This window comes from Coregonus clupeaformis, chromosome 2, assembly GCF_020615455.1.
Source record: "Coregonus clupeaformis isolate EN_2021a chromosome 2, ASM2061545v1, whole genome shotgun sequence".
NCBI classification, from domain to species: Eukaryota; Metazoa; Chordata; class Actinopteri; order Salmoniformes; family Salmonidae; genus Coregonus; species Coregonus clupeaformis.
In genome coordinates, this window is record NC_059193.1 from 2210131 (window position 1) to 2233370 (window position 23240).

At 43.3% G+C, this 23240-nt stretch overlaps 1 long non-coding RNA gene across 1 annotated transcript; it reads left to right on the plus strand.

Moving 5' to 3' along the window:
* Window positions 1–5031: 5031 nt before the first annotated feature.
* Window positions 5032–21953, plus strand: LOC121555522. The gene is made up of 3 exons (XR_005997940.2): window positions 5032–5152; window positions 8791–8964; window positions 21784–21953. It is a non-coding gene; the product is annotated as an uncharacterized LOC121555522 (long non-coding RNA).
* Window positions 21954–23240: the final 1287 nt, after the last annotated feature.

Sequence of the window (23240 nt, forward strand, 5' to 3'; positions counted from 1 at the left end):
GGCAGGCAGGCAGGCAGGCAGGCAGACCGACAGGCAGGAAGGCAGGCAGGTTGGGAGATATGTCCGAAACGCTCTGGTAAGAACAACGATCTGGCGCCGGTGGAGAGCCATGCCCAGGAATAAGTAGTGCAGGTTGATGAGAGAATAGGATGCAGCTGCGTAGGCAGGAATCACTGGAAACAACCCGCAGCTGCACAGGAGAGGCAGATCCTGAGCACGCCCCCTGATCCACTCCAGACACACCCACATAAAGGGGACAAACACACATACAGATACAACAGAAAAAGAGGGGACAAAACAAGGAGGAAGGGAAACAGAAAAGGGAGAGACAAGCTGCCCACATAACATGTATAGTGTAAGGTATATTTCATTGTGTATAGAGTAAGGTATATTTCAGTGTGTTTAGAGCAAGGTATATTTCAATGTGTATGTGTAGTGTAAGGTATATTTCAGTGTGTATAGAGTAAGGTAAATTTCAGTGTGTATAGAGTAAGCTATATTTCAGTGTGTATGTGTAGTGTAAGGTACATTTCAGTGTGTATAGAGAAATGTATATTTCAGTGTGTATAGTGTAAGGTATATTTCAGTGTGTATAGTGTAAGGTATATTTCAGTGTGTATGTGTAGAGTAAGCTATATTTCAGTGTGTATAGAGTAAGCTATATTTTAGTGTGTATGTGAGCGTCTGCTAAATGACTAAAATGTAAATGTAAATGTAGTGTAAGGTATATTTCAGTGTGTATGTCTAGAGTAAGGTATATTTCAGTGTGTATGTGTAGTGTAAGGTACATTTCAGTGTGTATAGAGAAATGTATATTTCAGTGTGTATAGAGTAAGGTATATTTCAGTGTGTATGTGTAGTGTAAGGTACATTTCAGTGTGTATGTGTAGTGTAAGGTACATTTCAGTGTGTATGTGTAGTGTAAGGTATATTTCAGTGTGTATAGAGTAAGCTATATTTCAGTGTGTATGTGTAGTGTAAGGTACATTTCAGTGTGTATGTGTAGTGTAAGGTACATTTCAGTGTGTATGTGTAGTGTAAGGTATATTTCAGTGTGTATAGAGTAAGCTATATTTCAGTGTGTATGTGTAGTGTAAGGTATATTTCAGTGTGTATGTGTAGAGTAAGGTATATTTCAGTGTGTATGTGTAGTGTAAGGTATATTTCAGTGTGTATGTGTAGAGTAAGGTATATTTCAGTGTGTATGTGTAGTGTAAGGTTTATTTCAGTGTGTATGTGTAGTGTAAGGTATATTTCAGTGTGTATGTGTAGAGTAAGGTATATTTCAGTGTGTATGTGTAGAGTAAGGTATATTTCAGTGTGTATAGTGTGAGCGCCTCTGAGACATAGATCCCTCTCCTCAGCCCAGGGTGATGAGGTTGACTCCTGAAATAGACATGTGATATAGCAACACTTCCTCTCTGTCTCCACACACACTCACACATACAATAACCTAGGACCAACATTATAACTCATTAGTCTCTGTTAATTGCTAAACAAATAGCAGTCCTGTAATCCTATCAGCAGAATGTGGTTTTGGGAACACACACACACACACAAGCACGCACACACACACTTTTCTGGAAAGTGAGAAAATGGGATGAAAGTTCTGCGGTGGGGGTCTATTAACTCCCACTGTGTGACCTATCCAATAGAACAGCCCACTGGGCACAGACGTCAGTTCAATGTCTAGTTTTAATTTACATTTGGTTGAGTTGTCAACTAACGTGAATTCAACGTGAAATCAACAAAAAGGGTCACCATGTCAATGGATTTAGGTTCAAAGTTTGTGGAAAAAATACAAAATGCTCTTACGCAAATCCAATCAGTTTTCCACTTTGATTCAACGTCATCACGTACATTTCTTTGGTTGAAATGACGTGGAAACAACGTTGATTCAACAATAGTGGCCCAGTCCACTATCACTCCTCAATTACCAGTCTTATTCACTCATACACTGAGTGTACCAAACATTAGGAACACCTTCCTAATATTGAGTTGCACCCCTCCCCCTTTTGCCCTCAGAACAGCCTCAATTCTTCGGGGCATGGACTCTACAAAGTGTCGAAAGCGTTCCACAGGGATGCTTGCCCATGTTGACTCCAAAGCTTCCCACAGTTGTGTCAAGTTGGCTGGATGTCCTTTGGGTGGTGGACCATTCTTGATACACAGGGAAACTGTTGAGGTTGAAAAACCCATCAGCGTTGCAGTTTTTGACACAAACCAGTGCGCCTGGCACCTACTACCATACCCTGTTCAAGGGCACTTAAATATTTTGTCTTGCCCATTCACCCTCTGAATGGCACACATACACAATCCATGTCTCAATTGTCTCAAGACGTAAAAATCCTTCTTTAACCTGTCTCCTCCCCTTCATCTATACTGATTGAAGTGGATTTAACAAGTGACATCAATAAGGGTTCATAGCTTTCACCTGGATTCACCTGGTCAGTCTATGTCATGGAAAGAGCAGGTGTTCTTAATGTTTTGTATACTCAGTGTAGATCCGGCATGTCTATGTCCATTAGGGAGGAGAACGTGTCATACCGTACATGGATACTGGGCCAATAACATAACCACATAACATAACCAATAACATTACCACATAACATAACCAATAACATAACCACAAATTATGAAGTGGGTTTCCTCATAAAACCCTGAAATACTGTATACTGTATATCCCTCCCTGCTCCTCATTTAGTGGTGATAGAATACAGTGAAGGTCACTGGGAGAGAGAGAGAGAGAGAGAGGGGGAGAGAGCGAAAGAAAGAGAGACAGAGAGAGAGAGAGAAAGCGAGAGAGAGAGAGAGAGAGAGAGAGAGAGAGAGAGAGAGAGAGAGAGAGAGAGAGAGTCTGATTCTTGTGTGGTTAGTGTGACTCAGCTGTGATGACCTGAGAGAGAGGAGAGAGAGGGTGAGGGAGAAGAGGGAGAGAGAAGAGAAGGAGAGAAAGGGAGAGGAGGGAGAGAGAAGAATGGAGAGGTAGAGGGAGATAATTGAATTTCGATTCCACTTTGTTTGTTCAATAGAAAATCACAAAACCATTACATGTTGCACCCGTCACAGTGAGAGAGGAGGAATGGGAGTGAAGAAAGACAGGAGGAGAAGACAGACTGGGGGGAATGATAGAGAGAAGACAGACCTGGGGAATGATAGAGAGAAGACAGACTGGGGGATTGATAGAGAGAAGACAGACTGGGGGAATGATAGAGAGAAGACAGATTGGGGGAATGATAGAGAGAAGACAGACTGGGGGAATGATAGAGAGAAGACAGATGGGGGAATGATAGAGAGAAGAGAGAGAAGAGAAGAGATACTGGGTGAATGATAGAGAGAAGACAGACTGGGGGGAATGATAGAGAGAAGAGAAACTGATTTCTTCTCTGTGTAACAAACAGGTTGACACTGACAGGCTGAAAAAGAGAGAGAGAGAGAGAGAGAGAGAGAAAAAGAGAGAGAAAGAGAGAGAGAGCTCTGCTCTGCTCTACTCTGCTCTGCTCTGCTTAGCCTGCCGTTTCCATGGCAATGTCCATGTGCCACCAACATTCCGCCGGAGTATGCAGAGTAAAAGTGTGTGAGACACGGTCTGTGTGTGTGTGTGTGTGTGTGTGTCAGAGTGGAGAGGTAATCGCAAAGAAGGTTTCTGTGTCTGTAAGTCTGAGTGTGCGTCAGTGGTGGGGAGGGAATGACTAAGTCTATCTGTGTGTTTCTGTATGTATGTGCTTTCCCGTTGTGTGTTGTGTAGCATTTGTGCGTGTGTGTCAGCGGGGAGAGGGCACCATAGGGGAGCGGTGAAAGGAGTTTGTCCACGGGCAAGCAGAGAGACACACTGCCCAGATGGTAGGAGTGAGAGGAGAAACACAGCAGGAGAGGAGAGGAGAGAGAGAGAGAGAGAGAGAGAGGGAGAGAGAGAGAGGGAGAGAGAGAGAGAGAGAGAGAGAGAGAGAGAGAGAGAGAGAGAGGGAGAGAGAGAGAGGGAGGGAGGGAGTGAGAGAGAGAGAGAGAGAGAGAGAGAGAGAGAGAGAGAGAGGAGAGAGGGAGAGAGAGGGAGGGAGCGAGAGAGAGAGAGAGAGAGAGAGGGAGAGAGAGAGAGAGAGAGGGAGGGAGAGAGAGAGAGAGAGGGAGGGAGGGAGTGAGAGAGAGAGAGAGGGAGGGAGTGGAGAGAGAGAGAGAGAGAGAGAGAGCGAGAGAGAGATAGAGAGCGCGAGAGAGAGATAGAGAGAGCAAGCCAAGCAAGTGAGAAAGGCTAACAAGCCCACATTCATGGCCATTGACAAGGTTCAATCTCCACACACAAGAAAATCCAACAGAGATATTCTTAATCTTATGTCAGCTTGTTAAACGGTTGTTAATGTCAGATGCTAGCTAGAGAGTCTCTTGAGGGCTTGCAGAAGGCATGTTCAGTTTATAGGCTCGACACGTACAAAACTGCTAAATGTTAAATGTCGCCAACCCCCTAAAATGAAAAAATAGACAGTCCTAACAAGGAATGTAAGACTAACACATTAGTAGCATGTTAAGTTTATAAGCGCTACACGTTCAGAACGGCTAATGTTATCGTGCTACACTGTCTCTAGTCTAAACCCAACAAGGAATGTAAGACTAACACATTTGTTGTGTGTTAATGCTGCTGGCATTATTTCTGAAAAGAGCTGTCTCAAAGACAAAGACCCATTCAAAATAGAGATACCACCCATGAGTAGAGGCTATGATGAAGTCCCAGTAACTCTGCTGACTAGGGGATGAGTTAATGGTTATTCATCCTTCAGAGGAAAGGTCTGTATAGATAACATAATAATAGGATCACACTGTGTACTGAGTGAGTAGTCAAGCATGACTGGTTCTGTCATCAGTCTGCTTTCTCTCTCTCTCTCTCTCTCTCTCTCTCTCTCTCTCTCTCTCTCTCTCTCTCTCTCTCTCTCTCTCTCTCCCCCTCTCTCCCCCCCCTCTCTCTCTCGCTCTCTCTCTCACTCTCCATCTCCCTCCCTCCCTCACTCACTCTGGCAGGCTAGGTCTGTTAGCTGCTGATACAGGAAGTTCAGGAGAACGTTTATACGAGCCGCTGAGCTGACACCCAGTATTTTCCGCTCAACAACGTTTTAAACCACGTCTCAAATTAGCAGAGAGCTGGCCTCAGCCCTCACCCAGGGTGAGTGTGTGTGTATGTGTGTGTGTGTGTGTGTATGTGTGTGTATCTACATGTCTCTCTTTTTCTTTCTGTGTGTATGTGTGCGTGTTATGGTATTTGTGTGTGAAGAAGTGCATGTGTGCGTGTGTGTGTGTGCGTATGTCTCTGTATGTGTGTGTGTACCTGTGTGTATGTGTGTGTGTCAGTGTATGTGTGTTTCAGAGACCCGGTAGCTCTTACAAGGCCCCTGGTAATGAGAAGCAGGTCGACCTGGTTACTCTATCAAGTCCTGAGATATTGTGTAATGGTCTATTATACACTTGCTTTGGAAGGTGATAGTCTAATGACATTCTAATACCTGGATGTTTTGGAAGGTTATAATCTATTTAATGACATTCTATCACCTGGATGTTTTGGAAGGTTATAGTCTAATGACATTCTAATACCTGGATGTTTTGGAAGGTTATAATCTATTTAATGACATTCTATCACCTGGATGTTTTGGAAGGTGATAGTCTAATGACATTCTAATACCTGGATGTTTTGGAAGGTTATAATCTATTTAATGACATTCTATCACCTGGATGTTTTGGAAGGTTATAGTCTAATGACATTCTAATACCTGGATGTTTTAGAAGGTTATAGTCTATTTAATGACATTATATTACCTGGATGTTTTGGAAGGTTATAATCTATTTAATGACATTCTATTACCTGGATGTTTTGGAAGGTTATAATCTATTTAATGACATTATATTACCTGGATGTTTTGGAAGGTTATAATCTATTTAATGACATTATATTACCTGGATGTTTTGGAAGGTTACAGTCTAGTTAATGACATTCTATTAATTTGATGTTTTGTGCCAATGTTCTATTTCAGCTGATAACTATTCTTCCCCACTGAAACCCACAAGAAGCAAAGCTATGGCACAGAGTAGGAGTGCTGATCTGGGATCAGGTCCCCTTGTCCATGATCTAAAAGGCAAAACTGATACCAGATCAACACTCTTACTGCGAGACATTTGTTCTACAGTATTTCGATGCACAATAGAACTGGTATATCGATCAGTGCATAAACTGACTGAACAAACTGTCAATGAAAGTCAACAAAGCCACTATAATAATAATAATAATAATAATAATAATAATAATAATATGCCATTTAGCAGACGCTTTTATCCAAAGCGACTTACAGTCATGTGTGCATACATTTTTAGGTATGGGTGGTAAAGAGAGTGAGAAACAGAGAGAGAAAGAGAGACAGAGAGAGAGAGAGAGAGAGAGAGAGAGAGAGAGAGGGAGGGAGAGAGAGAGAGAGAGAGAGAGAGAGAGAGAGAGAGAGAGAGAGAGAGAGAGAGAGAGAGAGAGAGAGAGAGAGAGAGAGAGAGAGAGAGAGAGAGAGAGAGAGAGAGAGAGAGAGAGAGAGAGAGAGAGAGAGAGAGAGAGAGAGAGAGAGAGAGAGAGAGAGAGAGAGAGAGAGAGAGAGAGAGAGAGAGAGAGAGAGAGAGAGAGAGAGAGAGAAAGGTCAGGTTGGGGGAGGGGGATCCAGCTTTTCAGGATGAGGTCATAGGTCTTCCTGTATTGTGTGTTTGGAGGGATTATTGTGCCGGGGCAGCTGGGGGATTCAGGACACATCAGCAGCTTTCAACCAACATGGCGAGCGGGGACCCGTCATTACAGAAGAGAGAGGAGAGGGGGAGAGGAGAGGATGGAGGGGGAGGGGGAAGGAGAGGCGGGATGGAGTTGAGGGGTGGAGGGGGAAGGAGAGGAGAGGATGGAGGGGTGGAGGGGGAAGGAGAGGAGAGGATGGGATGGATGGGTTGAGGGGGAAGGAGAGGAGGGGATGGAGAGGAGGGGTGGATGGGGAAGGAGAGGAGAGGATGGAGGGTGGAGGGGGGAAGGAGAGGATGGAAGGGTGGAGGGGGGAAGGAGAGGAGAGGATGGGATGGATGGGTTGAGGGGGAAGGAGAGGAGGGGATGGAGAGGAGGGGTGGATGGGGAAGGAGAGGAGAGGAGAGGATAGAGGGGTGGAGGGGGGAAGGAGAGGAGAGGATGGAGGGGTGGAGGGGGAAGGAGAGGAGAGGAGAGGATGGAGGTGTGGAGGGGAAGGAGAGGAGAGGATGGAGGGGTGGAGGGGGAAGGAGAGGAGATGATGGAGGGGGTGGAGGGGGAAGGAGAGGAGAGGAGAGGAGAGGAGAGGAGAGGAGAGGAGAGGAGAGGAGAGGAGAGGAGAGGAGAGGAGAGGAGAGGAGAGGAGAGGAGAGGAGAGGAGAGGAGAGGAGAGGAGAGGATGGAGGGGGTGGAGGGGGAAGGAGAGGAAAGGATAGAGAGGTGGAGGGGGAAGGAGAGGGAGAGGATGGAGGGGTGGAAGGGGGAGGGAGAGGAGAGGAGAGGATAGAGGGGTGGAGGGGGAAGGAGAGGAGAGAATGAGGGGGGTGGAGGGGGAAGGAGAGGAGAGAATGGAGGGGTGGAGGGGGAGGGAGAGGAGAGGAGAGGATAGAGGGGTGGAGGGGGGAAGGAGAGGAAAGGATAGAGAGGTGGAGGGGGGAAGGAGAGGAGAGGATGGAGGGGTGGGAGGGGGGAGGGAGAGGAGAGGAGAGGATAGAGGGGTGGAGGGGGAAGGAGAGGAAAGGATAGAGGGGTGGAGGGGGGAAGGAGAGGATGGAGGGGTGGAGGGGGGAAGGAGAGGAGAGAATGAGGGGGTGGAGGGGGGAAGAAGAGGAGAGAATGGAGGGGGTGGATGGGGAAGGAGAGGAGAGGAGAGGATAGAGGGGTGGAGGGGGAAGGAGAGGAGAGGGTGGAGGGTGGAGGGGGAAGGAGAGGATGGAGGGGTGGAGGGGGGAAGGAGAGGAGAGGATGGAGGGGTGGAGGGGGGAAGAAGAGGAGAGAATGGAGGGGGTGGAGGGGGATGAGAGAGGAGAGGAGAGGAGAGGAGAGGAGAGGAGAGGAGAGGAGAGGAGAGGAGAGGAGAGGAGAGGAGAGGAGAGGAGAGGAGAGGAGAGGAGAGGATGGTGGGGGTGGAGGGGGGAAGGAGAGGAGAGGATGGAGGGATGGAGGGGGGAAGGAGAGGAGAGGAGAGGATGGAGAGGAGAGGAGAGGAGAGGAGAGGAGAGAAGAGGAGAGGAGAGGAGAGGAGAGGAGAGGAGAGGAGAGGAGAGGAGAGGAGAGGAGAGGAGAGGAGAGGAGAGGAGAGGAGAGGAGAGGAGAGGAGAGGAGAGGAGAGGAGAGGAGAGGAGAGGAGAGGAGAGGAGAGGAGAGGAGAGGATGGTGGGGTGGAGGGGGAAGGAGAGGAGAGGATGGAGGGATGGAGTGGGAAGGAGAGGAGAGGGGATGATGATAAGGACTATTATTCAAATAGAAGAGGAGAAGAGGTAGATGATTGCAACAGAGGTAGATACAGAGTGGGGTAAAGAGGGTAAAATAACACTAGACCAGGGCAGGTTACTAGCCATTCACAATGGAACAGGGCACTTTTCAATTGTTGAATGAACATTTCAGTTCATCTCCTGAATTAAATGGAATTGGTACCAACCCTGTTGTTATGCAATTCTACTCTATTGTTAACACCGATTAATGCAGGACTTGAATGAACTGGAATTCAAATTGAGTCTACATCTCCCGTTCACTCTGTACCTGACTACAGTTCCTCTTCTCAGACAGACACAGAGAGAATGCCCCCTCTCCCCTCCGGCTGTATCTTTCAGTTTGCTGAAACTCCCGCAGGGGGCCGGACGGGGAAAGAACAACAATGTGTCTGTCCCAGTGATGACATGGGTGCCTGGACTGCATGTGACACATGACACACTCTCATTGAGCAACGGAAACATGACGTAAGGGTCACTGCCAGACAATGAAAAGAGAGAGAGAAAGAGAGAGAGAGAGAGAGAGAGAGAGAGAGAGAGAGAGAGAGAGAGAGAGAGAGAGAGAGAGAGAGAGAGAGAGAGAGAGAGAGAGAGCAATTATGAGAAATAGAGATTCCTCTTACCATCTAGGGACAACCTGGTTTGAACTGAATCTGTTTGGCCTATTCAATCAGAACTGGTGGGATTGAATAGACTGATTGAATAGCCAGAAACTTCATTCCGGGTGCTTATATTTGTTCTATTTCAAAATGTGTTAATTTAGAGATATCCTCCCAACCTGTTTACGATTTAGTATTAAATAGAACTGTCTTTATTCAACTCATATTCAAGCATTTTATCACGGCTCTGTCTGTTATAAACTCTGTCAGTGGTAACCTCCACTCCTGTGTGTGTGTGTGTTCAGCTGTGTGTGTGTGTTCAGCTGAGATACTGATGGATGTGGCAACTCTAGACAGCAGGTTGAGCTGAGGCCACGCCCCAGGAGCCAACGCAATGCATGATGGGATTGATGGCTAGCGGCATAGTTGAGTCAATCCAGGCCACTGATTTCAAAAGCACAGAGCTGCCGTGCCAATCAACACAACACTAATAACACTGAACTGAGGTGTATAGGAACCCTAGGTGTAAAATAGTAAATAATGGCTATTTCTCAGAAAGTTTTAAACTGTCAAGAGGAGTGAAACAAGGTTGTCCAATATCGGCATATCTATGTATTATTGCCATCGAGATGTTAGCTATTAAAATCAGATCCAACAATAATATCAAGGGATTAGAAATCCAGGGCTTAAAAACAAAGGTGTCATTGTACGCTGATGATTCATGTTTTCTTTTAAATCCACAACTTGAATCCCTCCACAGCCTCATAGAGGATCTAGATACATTTTCTAACCTCTCTGGATTAACAACCAAATTATGATAAATGTACTATATTATGTATTAGATCACTAAAAAATATAAATGTTACATTACCATGTAGTTTACCAATAAAATGTTCTGATGGTGATGTGGATATACTCGGAATACATATCCCAAATGAAATAAATGATCTCACTCCAAAAAAATGTAATAGAAAGTTAGCAAAAATAGATAAGATCTTGCTACCATGGAAAGGTAAATACCTGTCAATTTGTGGAAAAATCACACTGATTAACTCTTTAGTATTATCCTAGTTTACCTATTTGCTTATGGTCTTGCCTACGCCTAGCGAACAGTTTTTTTAATTATATGAGAAAAAAATATTCCATTTTATTTGGAACGGCAAGCCAGACAAAGTTAAATGGGCCTATTTATATAATGAAAATTAATTAGGAGGACAGAAATGATTAAATATTAAAGCATTAGACCTATCACTAAAAGCTTCAGTCATACAAAAAAGTATACTTAAATCCGAACTGGTTCTCTAGCAAACTAGTAAGATTGTCTCACCCAATGTTCAAGAAGGGACTTTTTCCCTTTATTCAGATTACAACCCCTCACTTTCAGGTATTTGAAAAGGAAATCATCTCCCAAATATCACTATTTCTAAAACAAGCCATAGAAAGTTGGTTGCAATTTCAATTTAATCCTCCAGAAATGACAGAACAAATATTGCAACAAATATTGTGGTTAAACTCAAACATACTAATTGATAAAAAACCGTTCTTTTTTGAGAAAATGTTTAAAAAAGGTATAATCTTCGTAAATGATATTATTGGTAGGAATGGTGGAGTTATGCAGCTAACAAAAACATATGGAAATGTCTGCTCTACCCAAAATTACAACCAAATAATTGCAGCATTACCGCAAAAATGGAAGAGGAAAGTGGAAGGAGGAAAAAGTAAGGAACTTGTCTGTCGGCCTTGCATTAAAGAACATAATTGGTTAAAGAAAATGGTGATAAATAAACAAGTTTACCAGTTTCATTTAAGGACCAAAAGATTGACAGCCGTCCCATATAGATTGCAAAATAGTTGGGAAGAGATTTTTGATGTACCGATTCCATGGCATAGTGTTTATGAACTGATACGCAAAACGACGCCGGATTCAAAACTTAGAATTTTTCAATTTAAATTATTATATAAAATTCTTGCTACCAATAGAATGTTATTTGTATGGGGGATACAATCTTCCCAGCTTTGCAGATTTGGCTGTGAAAAGACAGAATCATTAGATAATTTGTTTTGGTACTGTCCATTTGTAGCTTGTTTATGGACACAGGTCCAGGAGTGGCTGAAGGATTGCAATATTTGCATGGAGCTGACCCTGCAGATAGCACTACTGGGTGATCTGAAAAGTCATAGTCAATCGATCAATAATATAATAATACTTTTAGCAAATATGTTTATTTTCTATTCACAAACTGTAGAAACAATGAGAATAGAAAGGTTCAGAACTTTTGTAAAACATCACAGTACAGTTGAAAAATATATGGCAAATAGAAATAAATAAATAAAATATATATATATGTGTGTGTATGTATGTGTATATATACAGTGGGGAGAACAAGTATTTGATACACTGCCGATTTTGCAGGTTTTCCTACTTACAAAGCATGTAGAGGTCTGTAATTGTTATCATAGGTACACTTCAACTGTGAGAGGCGGAATCTAAAACAAAAATCCAGAAAATCACATTGTATGATTTTTAAGTAATTCATTTGCATTTTATTGCATGACATAAGTATTTGATCACCTACCAACCAGTAAGAATTCCGGCTCTCACAGACCTGTTAGTTTTTCTTTAAGAAGCCCTCCTGTTCTCCACTCATTACCCGTATTAACTGCACCTGTTTGAACTCGTTACCTGTATAAAAGACACCTGTCCACACACTCAATCAAACAGACTCCAACCTCTCCACAATGGCCAAGACCAGAGAGCTGTGTAAGGACCAGGGATAAACTTGTAGACCTGCACAAGGCTGGGATGGGCTACAGGACAATAGGCAAGCAGCTTGGTGAGAAGGCAACAACTGTTGGCGCAATTATTAGAAAATGACAATCACTCTCGGTCTGGGGCTCCATGCAAGATCTCACCTCGTGGGGCATCAATGATCATGAGGAAGTTGAGGGATCAGCCCAGAACTACACGGCAGGACCTGGTCAATGACCTGAAGAGAGCTGGGACCACAGTCTCAAAGAAAACCATTAGTAACACACTACGCCGTCATGGATTAAAATCCTGCAGCGCACGCAAGGTCCCCCTGCTCAAGCCAGCGCATGTCCAGGCCCGTCTGATGTTTGCCAATGACCATCTGGATGATCCAGAGGAGGAATGGGAGAAGGTCATGTGGTCTGATGAGACAACAATAGAGCTTTTTGGTCTAAACTCCACTCGCTGTGTTTGGAGGAAGAAGAAGGATGAGTACAACCCCAAGAACACAATCCCAACCGTGAAGCATGGAGGTGGAAACATCATTCTTTGGGGATGCTTTTCTGCAAAGGGGACAGGACGACTGCACCGTATTGAGGGGAGGATGGATGGGGCCATGTATCGCAAGATCTTGGCCGACAACCTCCTTCCCTCAGTAAGAGCATTGAAGATGGGTCGTGGCTGGGTCTTCCAGCATGACAACGACCCGAAACACACAGCCAGGGCAACTAAGGAGTGGCTCCGTGAAGAAGCATTCTCAAGGTCCTGGAGTGGCCTAGCCAGTCTCCAGACCTGAACCCAATAGAACATCTTTGGAGGGAGCTGAAAGTCCGTATTGCCCAGCTACAGCCCCCAAAACCTGAAGGATCTGGAGAAGGTCTGTATGGAGGAGTGGGCCAAAATCCCTGCTGCAGTGTGTGCAAACCTGGTCAAGACCTACAGGAAACGTATGATCTCTGTAATTGCAAACAAAGGTTTCTGTACCAAATATTAAGTTCTGCTTTTCTGATGTATCAAATACTTATGTCATGCAATAAAATGCAAATTAATTACTTAAAAATCATACAATGTGATTTTCTGGATTTTTGTTTTAGATTCCGTCTCTCACAGTTGAAGTGTACCTATGATAAAAATTACAGACCTCTACATGCTCTGTAAGTAGGAAAACCTGCAAAATCGGCAGTGTATCAAATACTTGTTCTCCCCACTGTTATATATATATATATATATATATATATATATATATATATATATATATATATATATATATATATATATGCGAGAGAAAGAAAAAAAAACATGTGGGGGATTGGAAGTGATGCAGACAATTACATTGATGGAAGTTACAATCTATCTGCAATATTAAAGCTGATCTACCCCCTAAAAAATATCTAAATACATTTTTTGGAAAAAACACTGAACTGAGGTGGGAATTGTGGGAAAGCTCAAGATACTAACGGTAAAAGTGGCCCGAGTGCCTAGAATGACTTTGAAGTGGGTACCTGATGTTTTTGGCTATTTTCAGTGTTTCTGTGGAGTTCATCCAGAAGGTGGGGAGACATTGGATACCTGGAAAGAAACGTCTTTAAAAAATGTCTACAATGTCTTGTATAAGTATGTATCAGAGAGCGTATGAGTGACTGTGGTCTGTCACATGCAGCTATTTATTCACTGTGTAAGCAGTGGAGTTCAGATTAGTGTATGTCCACCCAGCAGATTTTACTGGTAAGCTGTTAATAAAATATAATGTACTAGGAGACTAGAGAAAGGATGTCAACAAGAGCTGTGTTTCACAAAACACTTTTCAAACTGCTGACTCTGCACATTCTGGTTGTTTTTAGAGAGGAGGAAGTCCCCAGTGTCAACGTTCTCTAGTCTACATCTATGGTGTTTTTCAAATACCTCCAGGCCATTCCAGGTATTTGATCTGTTCCAGTACAAGCACACCTCAGCTAATGTTTGATATTTAGTTGACTAGGTGTGCTTGTACTGCAATAAGTGGAACTGGCAGAGGGTACACCAGGAGAGGTTTGGGAAACACCATAGAAGTAGACTAGAGAACGTTGTCACTGAGGCCTTCCTACTCTCTAAAAACAACCAGAAAGTGCCGACCCAGCAGTTTTGAGGAACTGGGAATATGATGTAGAACTGTTTCTGTCACACAGCGGCAGTTTCCACACACTCATAACAACACTGAATGAGAATCACATTTTGGTAGCATTCCACTCCTCAAGAGTCGCTCCAATTATAAATAACACCATTCTACATAAACACCTTTTATGAGGTCTAGTAATTTCAAGGAGGGCTTGTTTTGATTAAAGTGATTTGTGTGTGTGTGTGTGTGTCCGTGTGTGTGAAAACACGTTGAAAACTTCATAGAGTGAGAGACAACACAACAAGGTAGTGATACTATCACAGGTTTCCACTTCCTCTCCACAGGACCATCTTCCTGTTGTGTTGCCATGGCGCTCCACACAAAGACAGACAAGTTATTCACCTCCAGGAAGCCTTAAATAATTGATTGGCAAGTGGCTTAATCAGCCCCCCCCCGGGCTGCCTGGCAATTCCACAGCCGACTATAAATAACTAATTACGCTAATCAGCCCATGTGTGCGCAAACAACCATGGTAGTGCAAACACACTCTAGCATGACTCTGGGTCTGCTATTGATGAGCCACATGGTCGCCTATCAAACTAGCGAGCCCTTGCCAGGGCAATAGTGCAAAGCTGCAGGTTTTTACTTCTTCCTGCTAACTTTTGGTTCATTCTCCCCCCACAAAAAGCCAAAAGAGCCGCCTATCAAGCGAGCTCTCTCATGTCAATGTGCTATGTTGCTAAGGTGCCAGGGCAATAGGACAAAGCAACCGTTTGTCACTGCTTCCTGTTGGTTTATTTAAAAACCCAAAATGTCTACCTATCAAGCAACCTTCCTCATTTCAGCACATAACACTGATGTTGCTAAGGTAACACCCTGCCAGGGCAATGGTGCAAGGCAGCTAGTCTTTACTGCTTTCTGCTGGTTTGTTAAAAACACTTTCAGCCTAAATGGCCGCCTTCAAGTTGCCTTTGCGGGGAGGTCTCAGCAGATTGGGCTCCTAATAATAAACTGTGCTGCTGCTGGGTGGAATGTGAGGGTGATCCGTTGTGACACGGGCCAATCAGAGCTCTATAAAGAGTGACAGGCATCCCACAGAGAGTTTGACACCTATCAATACCGCTCTCTCCACTGTGACAAGAGAGCCTGCCAGCCCAGGAGCGACAATGGATTACTGATGGCACTCGAGTGGAGGTCCGGAGAAAGAGACTTCTCTCAGGAGACGCAACTAAGATGTAATACTTTCTTAATGAAAGCCAGTGTACCTTCACTTCTCCTCTTTACTCTTCCCGTCAATAGCACTCTAGCGTCCGTCCGTCCGTCCGTTCCGATGAGTGGTGCACTGACAATTCTTAATGAAAGGAAGTGCTGACAGGAAACAAGGTTCAAGGGGCGCCTATCATGACGCTGCTATTATTGTCTAGTTCTGCTATTGACCCAACAAAATGGACACAAACGCAGTGTAGGGAAACACAGAGCACAGCAGATACAGTCATGGCCAAAATTGTTGGCACCCCTGAAATTTTTCCAGAAAATGAAGTATTTCTCACAGAAAAGTATTGAAATTACACATGTTTTGCTATGCACATGTTTATTTCCTTTGTGTGTATTGGAATAACACAAAAAAAAACAGGAAAAAAGCAAATTTGACATAATTTCACACAAAACTAAAAAAATGGGCCGGACAAAGTTATTGGCACCCTTTCAAAATTGTGGATAAATAAGTTTGTTCCAAGCATGTGATGCTCCTTTAAACTCACCTGGGGCAAGTAACAGGAATGGGCAATCTAAAAATCACACCTGAAAGCAGATAAAAAGGAGAGAAGTTGACTCAGTCTTTGCATTGTGTTTCTGTGTGTGCCACACTAAGCATGGAGAACAGAAAGAGGAAAAGAGAACTGTCTGAGGACTTGAGAACCAAAATTGTGGAAAAATATCAACAATCTCAAGGTTACAAGTCCATCTCCAGAGATCTAGATGTTCCTTTGTCCACAGTGCGCAACATGATCAAGAAGTTTGCAACCCATGGCACTGTAGCTAATCTCCCTGGACGTGGACGGAAGAGAAAAATTGATGAAAGGTTGCAACGCAGGATAGTCCGGATGGTGGATAAGCAGCCCCAAACAAGTTCCAAAGAAATTCAAGCTGTCCTGCAGGCTCAGGGTGCATCAGTGTCAGCGCGAACTATACGTCGAAATTTGAATGAAATGAAACGCTATGGCAGGAGACCCAGGAGGACCCCACTGCTGACACAGAGACATAAAAAAGCAAGACTACAGTTTGCCAAAATGTACATGAGTAAGCCAAATTCCTTCTGGGAGAACGTCTTATGGACAGATGAGACCAAGATAGAGCTTTTTGGTAAAGCACATCGTTCTACTGTTTACCGAAAATGTAATGAAGCCTTCAAAGAAAAGAACACAGTACCTACAGTCAAATATGGTGGAGGTTCAAAGATGTTTTGGGGTTGTTTTGCTGCCTCTGGCACTGGGTGCCTTGACTGTGTGCAAGGCATCATGAAATCTGAGGATTACCAAAGGATTTTGGGTCGCAATGTAGGGCCCAGTGTCAGAAAGCTGGGTTTGCGTCCGAGATCATGGGTCTTCCAGCAGGACAATGACCCCAAACATACTTCAAAAAGCACCCAGAAATGGATGGCAACAAAGCGCTGGAGAGTTCTGAAGTGGCCAGCAATGAGTCCAGATCTTAATCCCATTGAACACCTGTGGAGAGATCTTAAAATTGCTGTTGGGAAAAGGCACCCATCCAATATGAGAGACCTGGAGCAGTTTGCAAAAGAAGAGTGGTCCAAAATTCCGGGTGAGAGGTGTAAGAAGCTTATTGATGGTTATAGGAAGCGACTGATTTCAGTTATTTTTTCCAAAGGGTGTGCAACTAAATATTAAGTTAAGGGTGCCAATCATTTTGTCCGGCCCATTTTTTGAGTTTTGTGTGAAATTATGTCAAATTTGCTTTTTTCCTGTTTTTTTTGTGTTATTCCAATACACACAAAGGAAATAAACATGTGCATAGCAAAACATGTGTAATTTCAATACTTTTCTGTGAGAAATACTTCATTTTCTGGAAAAATTTCAGGGGTGCCAACAATTTTGGCCATGACTGTATAAAGGAATCACACACGTAGTACCGGAACTAACGGACGCAAGGGGAGTAAGACGTCGACTAATTGCGTTGGTGCATTTATCTAGAACATACGCCCAAAGGAATGCTGCCACAATCAAATCAAAAGCAGTTCCTGGTATAGAACCTTTTAGTGGCGCTTACAGTGGGAAAGTGTCTGTTCCTCCCGTTCCCTAGCAACCAGGAGAGTAGTGGGTCTTAGAGTACAGCTATTATGGATCACTAGCACTAATGCTAGCCCCTCTCTCCACTTTCCCTCCCCACTTATCGTCCTCCCTCCCCAAAACACTTCAAAAGAAAGATGCAACTATGTATAGGTCTGGAACTGCATCAATCAGTCCTCTTTGAGAAAGGGCATTGAGTTGTATTGTGCTGTTTCTAAGCCTCTAGGCAGGGAGTTTGAGGTTGTTTGTGGATAGGCTTGGCTTAATGAATCAAAGGTTGTACCAATGGACAGGGGTCCATCTATAGAACACATTGAGAGGTTTTAAGGATTTAAGAGGTTTTAAGATTCAAGACCCATTAGGTGTTTAAATGTAATTGTGTAGGGGAAATGAGTAGGTTTTAGCATAGGTAGTAGTGTAGGGGTCACGTTTAGAATATATATTTCTATTACTCTATAAAACCACTGAAATGTTCCTGACCTTTTTTTTTTAATTGTCATTTAATTGTCTTGAGTTGAATCATCCAGATAAAAAGTGTTTTTAATAAAACCTCAAGTGTGTGAAGGATCCTTTACAGTTAGATGAAATTAAATAACTGTCAAATAACAGTGCTACAATATGCCTGTCTTGTTGAAAAACACATCAACTCGACCCTATCACGACCCAACAATGTACCCACTCATCTTGACCCAATCACAGCTCTGTATTATACTGGTATTGACAGACAGAAGGTACAGAGTCATACTGGTATTGACAGACAGAAGGTACAGAGTCATACTGGTATTGACAGACAGAAAGCACAGAGTCATACTGGTATTGACAGACAGAAGGTACAGAGTCATACTGGTATTGACAGACAGAAGGTACATAGTCATATTGGTATTGACAGACAGAAGGTACAGAGTCATACTGGTATTGACAGACAGAAAGCACAGAGTCATACTGGTATTGACAGACAGAAGGTACAGAGTCATACTGGTATTGACAGACAGAAGGTACAGAGTCATATTGGTATTGACTGACAGAAGGTACAGAGTCATACTGGTATTGACAGACAGAAGGTACAGAGTCATACTGGTATTGACAGACAGAAGGTACAGAGTCATACTGGTATTGACAGACAGAAGGTACAGAGTCATACTGGTATTGACAGACAGAAGGTACAGAGTCATATTGGTATTGACAGACAGAAGGTACAGAGTCATACTGGTATTGACAGACAGAAAGCACAGAGTCATACTGGTATTGACAGACAGAAGGTACAGAGTCATACTGGTATTGACAGACAGAAGGTACAGAGTCAAACCACTCAATAATCACTTGGGTCTCCGCGACTGAGATCACAGGGTTACAGTCCCTGCTTCAGTCAATATGTTGTAACCCTTGTAGATGCCCTCACACGTACATGGACACACACACACACACACACACACAACATACACACACGCAACACACACGCAACACACACACAAAATGTACTGTCCGAAAGGAAGCATAGCTTTCGGCATGACATTTGTGCATTGTGCAACATGATGAACCCTGAATAACGTATCAGCTCAAATACTGCATACAGTATATGAGAAATATCAATGGTTAATCACTTGTCCAATCAGGCCCTCGTTTTGACAGCCCATGGCATCCACTGGAAAAATCGAATTATGGATTTCTATCACAGGAGGCTGCTGAGGGGAGAACGGCTCATAATAATGGTCAGAACGGAGCAAATGGAATGGCATCAAACACATGGAAACCATTTGTTTGACGTATTTGATACCATTCCATAGATTCCGCTCCAGTCATTACCACAAGCCCGTTCTCCCCAATTAAGGTCAACCTCCTGTAATTTCTATTTAGAAAATTACACATAATAATAAGCTTTGATTTGAATATAAGCCATTTAGCTGACACTTTTGTCCAAAGCCACTTACTGTCATGCGTGCATACATTTTACATGTGGGTGACTCCCGGAATCGAACCCACAATCCTAGCAGTGCAAGCTCGATGCCACCTGAGCCGTACAGGACCACCTACAGTCCAATTGATATTCAGAAACGAACATAGAAAACATCCAATAGTATGCCTCATTCAACTGATGGATTTCTGTGCAGATGATTTCTATACATACTGTATCATCAGTATACAGTAGCACTTTTCATAAACATGACTGCAGTATCATTATATTTATATGGTAAAGACACCTTTGAATAGTAAATATGCACATATGTAGAAATTCTATGGAAAGCTAGTTATTGTTAAATAACTATATAAAAAATGTGGATCACCTTAAAGGAATGCAGTCTTCCTGTGACCTTTCCTTGGCTAATTGAAGAGGTTAAAAAGTACGGTCTCCATTTTAGGACATCCTATGAGACGGAGGCTGTCCTACAGATGTAGGATCTTAATTTGATCACCCTGTTGCAGGAGAACTTTACTGAAATGCAGGAAAAGTCAAACTTGTAGTGTATTTTAGGTTTAAAAGGCTTATAAAGTTTGTAATTGAAATTTCAGACTTGATTTTCCATTACAAAAATTGTATCAACCCCTAGAAAAATGTCCATTAATTATAATCCACATAATAATTCAAATTTCCTGTTACCGCAGGATTATTTTCCTGCTGTAGCAAACTGGCTCAAATGAAGATCCTACATCTGTAATATGGACACCGTGTGGTCAACATCACATCCCATTATGATGCATGAAGGGGTATTATAACTGTCGTTGTTTTATATCCTTGTGCAAATGAGCATAGATTTTCAATACATTAACACTAATTTAAACTGGGCTCATTCCAACACTTTCCCCATTTCATTGGCGATCACGATAGCTTTCGGCTAGTGTCCCAATCACCGTTTCAAGTTCTTGCGTTTTGTGGTGTCTTGCTGGATCTTTTTTTTATCCAAATAGGCTACAAGCTTTTCGGGAAATGTAATATCTTTACATTCTTTCACATGGAGGTAAACCGACCCCTCATCCCCCCTTTCCTCTTAACCAACAAAAACTAAATGAGGGTCACCGGCATGACAACGGCCTTAATATTCTAATTCATACAAGACATCCATCATAGGTGCTGTGCAATCAAATTATATTGTCAGTGTCCCAAATGACACCCTATTCCAAATAAAGTGCTCTACTTTTGACCAGGACCTATAAGGCTCTGGTCAAAAGTAGTACACTATACATGTATAGGGAATAGGGTGCCATTTGGGACACATCCATAGCTTTTCCCCCCCGGCCCAATCTTTGTCAGGTTTCTAAATGACCCCAGGTGTATTTGGATGAGATTAATAAATCAGAATGGCACACAGCCCAACAGAGGAATATCAATGTAGTCTTAATAGCCAAGGCAAGTGGACGAATAATTATCCAACAGTGCCGGATGACCATATTATACCGACCTCGCGGTAAACATACCACAAACATCACACAACTTATGAATAAACATCATATTCATAGCCAGGGTTACCAATCGTTGTGACCATGTGGTTTGTTAAATATAGCTCTTAAATACTATTGTAGACTGAAAGATTAAAAGGTAGAATTCAACGGTCGGCACTAACACTAACTGGATCTTAAATGTGCTCCTCTTGGAGGTATAGCCCAGTCGTGACCATAAAAGTAGTTTCTTGCAAAGTTGCGCAAATATTTCCATTTGATGATTATCAAAGGGAGTACAAAGGAGCTGCGGGTTAGGGGGGTTGGATGAGAAACCAAAACCAAGAGTAGTGATTTCCTCTTCTCTTGCCAAATATGGTCTCAGTGCTAGAAATAACAATTTTCCACCCCTTGGTGAGCTCGTGCCACCAGTCAGTGGTTTTGGGCAGAGGGTCCCAGTCCAATCGGGGGGGTATTTTAAGCCAGTCACTGACCTTAGTCTTACTCTCCCAGCATGCATTAGGGGCCCCCACTGTGAAGCCGGCCACGTTCGCCATCTGGCACCACCACTACCTTCCCAGGGTGCACAGCAGTACACACACAAAGCACCATGGGAGTAAGGCAGAGGATGCAGAGGAGGGACACAAAGAGCGGTGGGCTTTGATGGAGGAGGAGGAGGAGGAGGAGGAGGAGGGGAGGTGGGGGGAATGGGGGAGGAGGAGGAGGAAGAGGGAATGGGGGAGGAGGATGGGTACATGTCCCAAAAAGGACTGCCTCTTTGGAAGACAAGAGAAAACAATAATCAAAAGGTAGTAAGTAGGCTACTTCATGACAGGAGAGATAGCTGGTTATAGCTTTTAATCTGGTCAATGTTATACACATTAGAAGTGACAACATATCTAATCTCCTTCAGATATTATGAAGACAGAAGAGAACAGGGGATGTCTTGTTGTCAGCAGTGTAATCCAAACTGTTTTTGTTAGAAGTGATGGGTGTGTTCATACAGGCGAGAACCTCTACTCATGCCAGTGGAAATAGAGATGAATGAACACACAAACACACACAGTCACACACATACATAAACATACAAGTGACTTCGATGATGTCATTGCAACTCTCGCTTTCTCTCCCTCCCCCTCTCTCCCTCTCTCTCTAACCCACATACAGCTTATGACTGCACGGAGGGCTGCCAAAATACTGTAAACCAATGCCCAGATGTCAAGTCTTGGTGCAGGGCATTTGTACCAGAAAATTCTGTGTTTTGGAGGAAACTAGGAAGAACGGAATAGCACATTTCCACAAAGGTTGCAAAACCATAGCTATTTTCACTTAGCCTGTATCTGTAACACATTTGCAATTTTGTGTTTTTCCAAAATAAAACAATGAAAAACCCTGTTTCCATCAACACTGAATTCTCTCTGTGTATGTATGGTGGGTGCTCTTCTGTCTACAAACCAGGAGGGAAAAGTGTGTGTGTGTGTGTGTGTGTGTGTGTTAGTGAGCATGTAAGTGTGTGTGTGTGTACGTGTGTATATCTCACATACCATTTGGGGTTCAAGTTAATGCTATATTCATACAGGTATACTACACAACGTTATTACATGGAAACCAGGAAACAACCATAAGAACACCAACACACTTCGCCATACAGTGTTTCATCGCCTGATATTGTTTTCCACTATCCTTCTTCTTCTTCCTATTCCCTGCCTGTAAAGGCCTCACAGTTACAGAGGAGAATCTTTTTAGACAGACCAATTTTCGACAAGATTCGTCCAATTTAGCCCAGGATTGTATCAATTTACCTCAGATGGAGGACGTATTTTCTTAGTCACAGCTAGACAAGCCGTCAGACACCTGGCTAGGTCGTTGCTACACCACAGAGATGTGGAGAGGGAAGAGGGGAGGGAGAAAGCGGGGGAAGAATGAGAAGAGGCACATACGCACACAAACACACGCTCTCTCCTCTTAACACACGCTCTCTCCTCTTAACACACACTCTCTCCTCTAAACACACACTCTCTCCTCTAAACACACACTCTCTCCTCTAAACACACACTCTCTCCTCTTAACACACGCTGTCTCCTCTTAACACACGCTCTCTCCTCTTAACACACGCTCTCTCCTCTTAACACACACTCTCTCCTCTTAACACACACTCTCTCCTCTAAACACACGCTCTCTCCTCTTACAGTTTTTTTTGATTGCTTAAGCACGATTTTCAAAACAGGGCCCGTGTTTTCAAAACACTACACACAATTAGCACAACCACACACCCAATTAGCAAAACACTACAGATCCTTTGCAAAATTAAACACTCTTGTAAAAACTATACACTTCTTTTTAAAAACCACACTTTGTTACCATATGAAACACACACGTTTCACATTACTATACTCTGTTTGCACGAGTTACACTCTGCTGTGATAAACCTAAAACACTTTTAGCACTTCTACTTCCCTATGATTAGAGTAGGCTACTCTCAACAAAGTACAAATATAATGTAAATTCACCAAACACTACACAAGACCAATGTTGCAGACTGAAGAAACTCATTTATTTCTCAACACGCCCAAAATGTTGACATGGAGATTCATAATACTGTAACCAAACGTCACTTTACGTAT